Here is a 9,263-nt window from a genome sequence, read left to right on the forward strand (position 1 = left end):
CACAGTTATATCCCTAGGACATCGTGTCACAAAGAGCTGGACCCGACACAGTTATATCCCTATCACATCATATCACAAAGAGCTGGACCCGACACAGTTATATCCCTACGACATCGTGTCACGAAGAGCTGTACCTGACACAGTTATATCCCTAGGACATCGTGTCACAAAGAGCTGGACCCGACACAGTTATATCCTACGACATCGTGTCAAAAAGAGCTGGACCCGACACAGTTATATCCCTAGGACATCGTGTCACAAAGAGCTGGACCCGACACAGTTACATCCCTATCACATCATATCACAAAGAGCTGGACCCGACACAGTTATATCCCTACGACATCGTGTCACGAAGAACTGGACCCGACACAGTTATATCCCTAGGACATCGTGTCACAAAGAGCTGGACCCGACACAGTTATATCCCTATGACATCGTATCACAAAGAGCTGGACCCGTCACAGTTATATCCCTATGACATCGTGTTACAAAGAGCTGGACCCGACACAGTTATATCCCTACGACATTGTGTCACAAAGAGCTGGACCCGACACAGTTATATCCCTATCACATCATATCACAAAGAGCTGGACCCGACACAGTTATATCCCTACGACATCGTGTCACGAAGAGCTGTACCTGACACAGTTATATCCCTAGGACATCGTGTCACAAAGAGCTGGACCCGACACAGTTATATCCCTACGACATCGTGTCAAAAAGAGCTGGACCCGACACAGTTATATCCCTATGACATCATATCACAAAGAGCTGGACCCATCACAGTTATATCCCTATGACATCGTGTTACAAAGAGCTGGACCCGACACAGTTATATCCCTATGACATCGTGTTACAAAGAGCTGGACCCAACACAGTTATATCCGTACAACATCGTGTCACAAAGAGCTGGACCTGACAGTTATATCTGTACAACATCGTGTCACAAAGAGCTGGACCCGACACAGTTATATCCTGACCTCAGTTCATCATTTTATCTTATTGTCTGCCTGCACTGCATTTTCTCTGTAATTCCAGCAGTTTATTCTGCATTCTCTTATTGCCTTTCCCTGTACTGATCTGATGAATGAATGGATGGAATGTAAAATTGTATCTTGGCACAGGTGGCAATAAAAAGCAAATCTATCAAGACACGAAGAAAGAGCAAGTTATTCGTCATTGGAGAATTCTGCAGCCTACAGTAATGCTCGTTTTAACAGCTTAGCTCTCTCCCATTTTACATCCTTCCTGCTCTCATCTCTCTTCCCTCTGGCTCTGCCTCAGTCACTCTCACCCACCCCAGACAAAGGACTCACTTTTGCTCGCAGTGCTCAGGAGGTGCTGCACCTCCGGGGGATCAGGGTAAGAGGACTGTGAGCAGAGCATGAGCAGAGTTATAGAGTCTATTCTGTCATCCAATTGCATTGTGTTTCTCTGCATCAGTGCCAGTCTCCCACAAGTCTATCAGCCTCAGGCATGGAAGCTCCAACTATCCCTTTGCAATCGCAGAGATAGCCAGGCTTCCACCTGTCTCTGCAGATACACCTCGTGACGCCACCCTAATCAATGGTCATTCCTTAACCACAGGCCATCCTGTGCTGTTCATTCAAACAAAGAATGAATGATAGAAAATGTTAGAACCTCAAAGCCCCTCCCCGCCAACCCTTCCCCAGTACAGGCAGCAGCAAAGCATCAACCCCCACCACCCGCCATGGAAGCAACAGCAAACGCAAACGCCCCAGAGACCATGATCTAGAATCTGTCAAAAACTACTGTTCAACCCAAAGCACCGACAGGTTCAACAGACTCCGCAGCCCCTCAGTGCAAGTGGTGTCAATATTCTCTGACATTGCAGCATCTCCTTATAAAACCTTTGAAATCAGAGAAAGAGGCCACTGAGCAACGTGGCTATGGAAGTTGAGCAGCAACAACAGTTACTGTAGAAAGAGCTTCGCTGAATACAGAACAGCTTAGCAGTGAAAAAATCAATGAAAGTGAGTTTGTTCCTTAACTTGTTCATAATCTCCTGGGAAGAGGTGCACCGATCCTTCAGGCACTACAGTACCAAGTCAACATGTGACACAGATGGAACTCCTACTCCATGTCCCTGTTCCAAATTCAATTTAATATATAATCCCCAATTCAGATAAGAACAAACTGATTTAAAAAACATGTTTTCCTCTTTCTCAATAGAATGAACAGCGCAAAGCCCGTTACATTCTTAAACACGGGAAAGTCTACAGGTACTGGAAATCTAAAGCAACACACACAAATTGCTGTAGGAACTCAGCAGGTCAGGCAGTAGCAATGGAAATGAATAAACAGTCGATGTTTCAGCCGAGACCCTTCATCAGGACGGGAAAGGAAGGGGGAAGATGACAGAATAAAAAGGTGGGAGGAAGGGAAGGAGGATGACTAAAAAGTGACGGGTGAAGTTAGGTGGGTGGGAAAGGTAAAGGACTAGAGAGGAAGGAATCTGATAGGAGAGAAGAGTGGACCATAGGATAAAAGGAAGGAGGACGAGATCCAGGGGGGTGATAAGCAGGTGAGAAGTTAGAGGCCTTAGAGGGCAATAGAAAACGAGGGGTGTGGGAGGGAAAAAATGTGTTTACTGAAAGGAGAAGTCAATGTTCATGCCATCAGGTTGGCAGCTACCCAGACAGAATATAAGGTGTTGCTCCTCCACCCTGAGGATGGTCTCATCTTGGCACAAGAGGAGTCCGTGGACCAACATGTCAGAATGGTGCTATTTTGTCAGTAGTCAGCAGAATTAACAGCTTTTTACAAAAAAATATTGCAATTGATGTGACCCCTGAGGTGATCATTTTTTTCTTTTTCAAAAATATTTTGAAAATTAAACTTTATTCATAGTTAAATAGCGTACAGAAAGAAAACATGCAGTGCAAAAGTCTTCACATGTCCATGTCACTGGGTCAGTACATTTGGTAGTGTTAACACATTATTGTCCACAGCACTGGTGACACATGTGGCCCCTTGGGGTGATAGACCCTTTCTACTCACACCTTCCATGTCCAGATTCTGTCAATAAGGATCCCACAGAGCCTTTGCATTGGCTTCAGTGCATCCCTCTGCATGTCCTCGTACAGCCTGGGCTACGCCAGTAAGCGTCATTCCCTTATTGACATCATGTACTGGAAGACAAACAGGTTTCAGGCAGACCAAAGAGCATCTGTAACTGAGCAGATGACCTTCCAGCAGCTCTTGATGCTGTCTATATGTGTGTCCTTGGGAACAGTATGTTAATCAGAGTCCTCTGTTACATAGCTGCTCAGGATCAACCAAGACAAGGATCCCTTCTTCCTTTTCCACACTCTGTAAAGTGGGTGACGGTCTCCTCAATGCAATCATTGAGTGATATTACAACTGTTCAGGAAGGTTCTGACCAGCCAAGTCAGACATTGGTGCTTGTCTGTGAGTTTTGGCAACTGAGAAGCTTTGCAGATGATTTGGACAGTCTGCTTTAGAAAATCCCCCTGACAGCATTCATCATGTCCCTTTCCTGCCATTTCCATGCTGACCACTGCCTGATGGGCTTCTGATCAGAGGGGATTGCTTGGAAGAACTTTTCCATGAAGGACCACATCCAGCTGACTGGGATGTTGCACAGCAACGGGGCCAGATCCATTCTTCGCAACACCTGGTAAAGGTACAGTAGTACCCAAGCACATAATGAACTTGGTGCCTATCTACTTCAGATCCACACACAGACACACATCAGAACGTGGGCAATGGTGGCTACATTATTGCCCTATTCTCCACAAAGTTGTTCATCAGCAACCATCCGACTCATTCCTTCTTGGATGCCTAGATGAACCAGAAGATGGTACGAGTGATTTTGAAAGGAGGAGTGGTGTTTAGGCCACGCCTGCATCAAGTACCATAGCCCAAGAACACCTCACACCTTACGATCAGATATTGAGAAGGTGCACCTTTCACAGTCTCAATTATTGTGCAGGTCAGTGGGACTAGGCAGAAAATGATTCGGCACAGCCAAGAAGGGCCAAAAGGCCTGTTTCTGTGCTGTAGTTTTTCTATGGTTTCTATTGCTTAACTTTTCTTGTCCACTCTGGCCAATTCGTGTTACATTCATCAGCCGCTCTGAACCAGATCCCCAGCACCTTCATGCAGTCAGACCTGATGCTGAAAGGGTCATTAGATCAAGAGGGCCTGTTGCTGAAGTGCCTGATTTCACTGTTCCCCCAATGACAACCCAGAATGGTTGCCGATACTGATCAGTTAGTGAAGTGACGATGGATCTGAACAAACCCTGCCTTAGTCCAGAATGAAGAGGAAATTATCATCAGTTGAGGAGGAAGTTATCATCAATTGAGGAAGTTATCAATTGATGAGGAAATTATCAATTGCGAAGGAAGTTGTCAATTGATGAGGAAATTATCATCAATTGAGGAGGAAGTTATCAGGTTCCCACCCATTGATTTGGGCTGCTCTACAGATTTAATTCCTGATTTCCTCTCCAAAACCCATTTTGGAGAACACATCCATCATGTACATTTGAGATATTCAGACAATCCTGGTGCAAGGTGGTTAGGAAGGTATCAACTCTCTGTCTTGCATGTAGGCTATGGTATCTCCGAGCAGCGCAAGGCTGCCAAATACAGCACCAGTTTGGTTGGGGAGTTAACCTGTTCAGAATAGTTTTGAGCCAGATAGCAATGACCTTGGACACGATCTTATAAACTATATTCAACAGTGAGATGGGTTTCCAGTTCCTGAGGTCATCCTCTCCCCTATCTTCTTGATGAGAGTGAAGATACCTTACTTCATGGATTCTGACATGCTGACAGCCAGCAGTGTAGCGATGTACACGGCCAGGAATTTAGGACCATCCATCACATAGAGCTGAGTACAACGCAACCTGTAGGCCATGCCTTACGGGGGATTTATTCAAGTCTAAGGGATGGATGGAATCAGCCATCTCTGGGGTCAATGGTCGGTCGAGAACCCCCCCCCACCCCCCCTCTTGCTGTTGTTGAAGATGCTGTGATACAGAACAGGAATTTCTGGGAGGCTGCACCATATGTGTCCTTTCTGTCATACAAATAGGCAGATCCGTAGATCATCAACGTGATTGATGAAGGGTGATGCTCTCTGCATGTAATATTTTAAGACCTTTGTGTTGGGCATGTGGCCAAGTGGTTAAGACGTTCGTCTAGTGATCTCAAGGTCGCTGGTTCGAGCCTCAGCTGTGGCAGCGTGTTTGTGTCCTTGAGCAAGGCACTTAATCACACATTGCTCTAGAGTCTGTGCGAGGAGTGGAGCCCCACACAGACTTCCAATCTACGCCTTGTAAGGCATGAAAATGCCCGACACAGGCCTCTCATGGTCTGAGTCGACGTTCCCCCCTTTGACAAGGTCTCTCATAATAGGTTTATACAGATTATTAAGAGGCATGGGATTTTGGTTACTTGTCTGCTTGGATTCAGAAATAGTATATTCACTAGAAGAGGGTAGTGGTCCGTGGCTCAGGGTCCTAGCTAGTCATGTACCATAGGGATCCTCACTGAAACCTCAAAATGACTTGGATGAGAAGGTGGATTGGTGGGTTAGTAAGTCTGTAGATGACACGAAGTTTGCAGCCTTGTGGATCATGTAGGTTGGTAAAGGATACAGTGTGGTATAGATCATTTAGAGACCAGGGAAAAGGCAGATAGATTTTAATAGTGCCACTCTTTGCGAGATGAAATGTAGAGGGAAGTCACAGCTTATGGTAGGACCTTTAACTTCAGTGATGTAAAGATGGATCACATGTCCAAGTCCCTAAAAGTGGTCGTACAAGTCGATAGAGTGGTAAAGAAAACATATGGGAAGTTTGCCTTTATCGGTGGAAGCACTGAGTATGTCAGGAATTATTGGCTTCCGGTTAAGTTGGCGTTACTGACCATGTGTGACAGCTTCCTGGTAGTCGAAAAGCTAGAAGTCTGAATAAAAACGTCACTAAAAATATCTTTCCCAGGGTAAATTGTGTTAAATTATTGCCGCAAACAGTGAAGGGGCGAGTGATGGCGAGGCCAGTTCGGGGGATGAATCATTGTAGATGGAGTTCCCATACCTGTACAGCTGGCCTGGGTGCAAGGCTGGATCACACCAGGTGCCAAAAGGAGAAATCGGGACCCAGGCAGAGGAGATTTGATTTCAATGCTCCGACAACTGGCCCGGGTGTGAGGTAGGATCGCTCTGGCACCAAGCTGATTGAAGAAGTTGAGAGTGGCTTCGGGCTGAATGACGAAATCTGGGCCCGGAGTGAGTCACTGGGCAGCGTGGTCTTAGCCCAGGCTCCTCCTTTGCATCATTGTCCGGGTCCTGGTGTGAGGTGCCTTATGTTGTTTACGCAATTTAAACATCAGCCCAGACCAGAGGGGAGAGCCAATTTTGCTTGCTCTCCACAATCTTCAGTCCTCTCTCCAGGGTGTCTGAGCCCTTCACTGTTCCATTGTTAATCACCGGCCCATAGATTGAAAAGAGAGGGTGTCGGTCGGGATGAGAGCCTATTTCGCTCATTCTCCATGGCGCTGAGGCTATGAAGACAGGGCCAACTGCTGCGCTCCTTGCCTGCTATTATGATGAACTGAGAACCGAGGCTTTGGGCCTACTCCGGAGTCCAATCTAAGGACTCAATTTTGGTTCAGAATGCTGCTGTTCGCTTCAATTGTTTGAATGATTTTTTCTTTGCTTTCTCTTACGCATCGAGTGTTGATCTTTTATTTCTATTTTATATTTTTTTCTTTAATTGGGTTCTTTCAAGTTTCTTGCTTTGTTTTCCTGCAAGCAGACAAAACTGAAAGGTTGTACAATTTATACATACTTTGATAATAAATGTACTTGAATCTTGAATATATGTTGCATCTTTATAAAACTCTGGTTGGGCCATATTTGGACTATTGCATTCGATTTACTCAGAACACAGACAAGGGAAGAGAGGGGGAAAACGCCATAGCTCTGTCACATTCCGTTTATAGTAGGGTGATCTGTTGTCTGTACAGGAAGGATCTGACCGCAGGAGGCCACTCACAGCCAAACAAGCAAAGTCTTGGTATTCATCAGTGAGTTTCTGGCCATGGAGCATTTTGAAAGCTGGTTTGGATACTCTGCTCAGGAAACCAGTCCACTGTATCAATAGTCTCCCTGTGCCACTGTTAACTGTAGGATGCTGCACACTGACCACTGTACGGTGGACAGATGGAAGTATTCATCTACAAAGGGAAGGTGATGCAGCAGGCTGGGATGTAGCACGGTAGAAGGGCCAAGGTTTACCTTCCACAACACCAGAGACAGGCACTGGCACTTGGTGCCCACATGTTTTGGATCCACACACAAGCGGGGGTCATCAGGATGAGGGCAATATTGGATATACTTTTGCCTCTATTCTTTGGGGACTTGTGCAGCATGCCCCATCAGGCTCAATCCATCCTGGACCCCCAGATCAACTGGAAAGCATCCCAGGTGATTACTGAGGCAAAGGAGTAAGGAAAAGGCCATACCTGCACCAAGTCCGGCAGCTCTGAGAGCAGATTGTACCTCTTCTCAGTTATTCACAATCCCCTCCAGCCGATTCTTGTTATATCCCCAGCACCTTCCAATTTTTTTACAATAAACTTCATTCATAAGTTTTTAGAAAACTACAAGAATACATTATGCAAAGTCTCTTCAATTCTTTCATTTACAGACAATACATGAAGTCATGTTCCACTACATTTCTTAGAAGGTTCCCGAGCAACAAGGAGCAACTCTCTGGGCCTTTGGAATCCTGCATGAGCTTACACTTCGACATCAAGGTGATTGCCTTCGATGCGCCAGTTCGTTCTCCAACCGTGACAAAGTTTTACCGGCACAACCTCAATTCACCTCTGTTCGTAGCACGTTGTCATGGATATCTAAAATGGTTAACATTCCGTCGATCAGATTGGAAAGGGTGGGCCAATGGGAAGGACGAGACTCTCTGGCTGGAAATTGTTTTCCTATTTTACCTTGTTAGTTCGGTTTGGGGAGAAGATGATAAACATCGGCGAGCGAGTAGTGCTGCCCGGGCATTGTGGGGAGAAGGTCACATTTTACAAAGGGATTGTGGGGAGAGGTCCTCCGTTCCATGGGAGTTGTGGAGAGAGGGTCAACGTTCCAGGGAATTGTGGGGAGAAGGTCGCTATGCTTGGGTATAGTGGCGAGTGGAGCCTCGCTGCAGGGCATTGTGGGAAGAAGGTCACCGTTCCGGCGAAGCATGTGGGGAGGATTACCCCGACGTCGGAACTGAAACTCTGTCCTCACTTGTGTAGCCCTTGTCCTGTTCGCAGGGACAGGGTCGGGGAGATCAGTGGGCATGGGAGTTACGTAGAGAGAGATCCCTCTGGACCTCTGGAAAGCGGAGAGAGTGAGGGAGGGTGGGATCTTGTTGCAGGCGACGGGCTTTCAGTGTAACTGGGGGGATTGCTTTAATGCGGGAGGAAGGAGATTTAAAGGGGACCTGAACAGTGGGAGTGTTTGATATCTGAAGTACTGCCACAGGAGGTTCCAGAATCAGATGCAATCATCACATTTAAGAGGCACTGACATATAAATCATTTCAGTGTCGTTATGCAACCCAGAATATCCCATTGACTTGCTGTCGTTATATTCAGCTTTACGGAAGCATTTTATATCACGTGTCCCTATTTTCGCAGCGTCCCCGGGAATCACTTCATCGGGGATCAGCTAGAATGTGCCAGCATTTCCAAGGCACCACCGGGCTTGTGCCAGTATCTTACCGGGTAGCCGTGGGAGAGTGGTCAATGTTCACAGTGTGTCAGTATCCAGCAGTTTGTCGGTATTCACAGAGTCACCCCATTGTGTGCCAGTACTGACTGAAGGTCCCAGGAGTGTGTCAGTATTTGACGGGGTGTTACATACCTCAAGGAGATCTGTGATTTTTTCTTGAGAATAATGTAACGGTCTTTTGGAGGTCACCTGATGTAGTTTTCCCGCCGATGTGAGGTCACGTGATGACATGTGCACCACCGCTATATAAGGGAAGACCTCAGATGACGCAGTTAGTTGAGAAGAAGAAGGGAAAGAATAATGAGCCAACACCCAGGTGTGTTAAGCAGGAGGGAAGGAACAGATGATATAATTGATGATCCATTTACATTAGCAGAAATGCTGAGCGCAATAAAGAGATCGAGACCAACCTCCCCAGGGAAAGATCTGATATGCTCTGTGATGCTAAAAAATCTAGGAGAAGGAGCACTCTTGAA

The 9,263-nt window shown here is 46.3% G+C and overlaps 1 long non-coding RNA gene across 1 annotated transcript in view; it reads right to left on the reverse strand.

The window, feature by feature from the left end:
• Positions 1–8,082, reverse strand: part of LOC140204534 (uncharacterized) — a 32,176-nt gene extending 24,094 nt beyond the window's left edge. Inside the window, exon 1 of the long non-coding RNA XR_011887663.1 lies at positions 6,092–8,082. This is a non-coding gene — a long non-coding RNA (uncharacterized lncRNA). The remainder of the gene's footprint in view (positions 1–6,091) is intronic.
• Between the last annotated feature and the right edge of the window lie 1,181 nt (positions 8,083–9,263).

The sequence above is a fragment of the Mobula birostris genome, chromosome 10 (assembly GCF_030028105.1).
Source record: "Mobula birostris isolate sMobBir1 chromosome 10, sMobBir1.hap1, whole genome shotgun sequence".
In the NCBI taxonomy this organism is placed as follows: Eukaryota; Metazoa; Chordata; class Chondrichthyes; order Myliobatiformes; family Myliobatidae; genus Mobula; species Mobula birostris.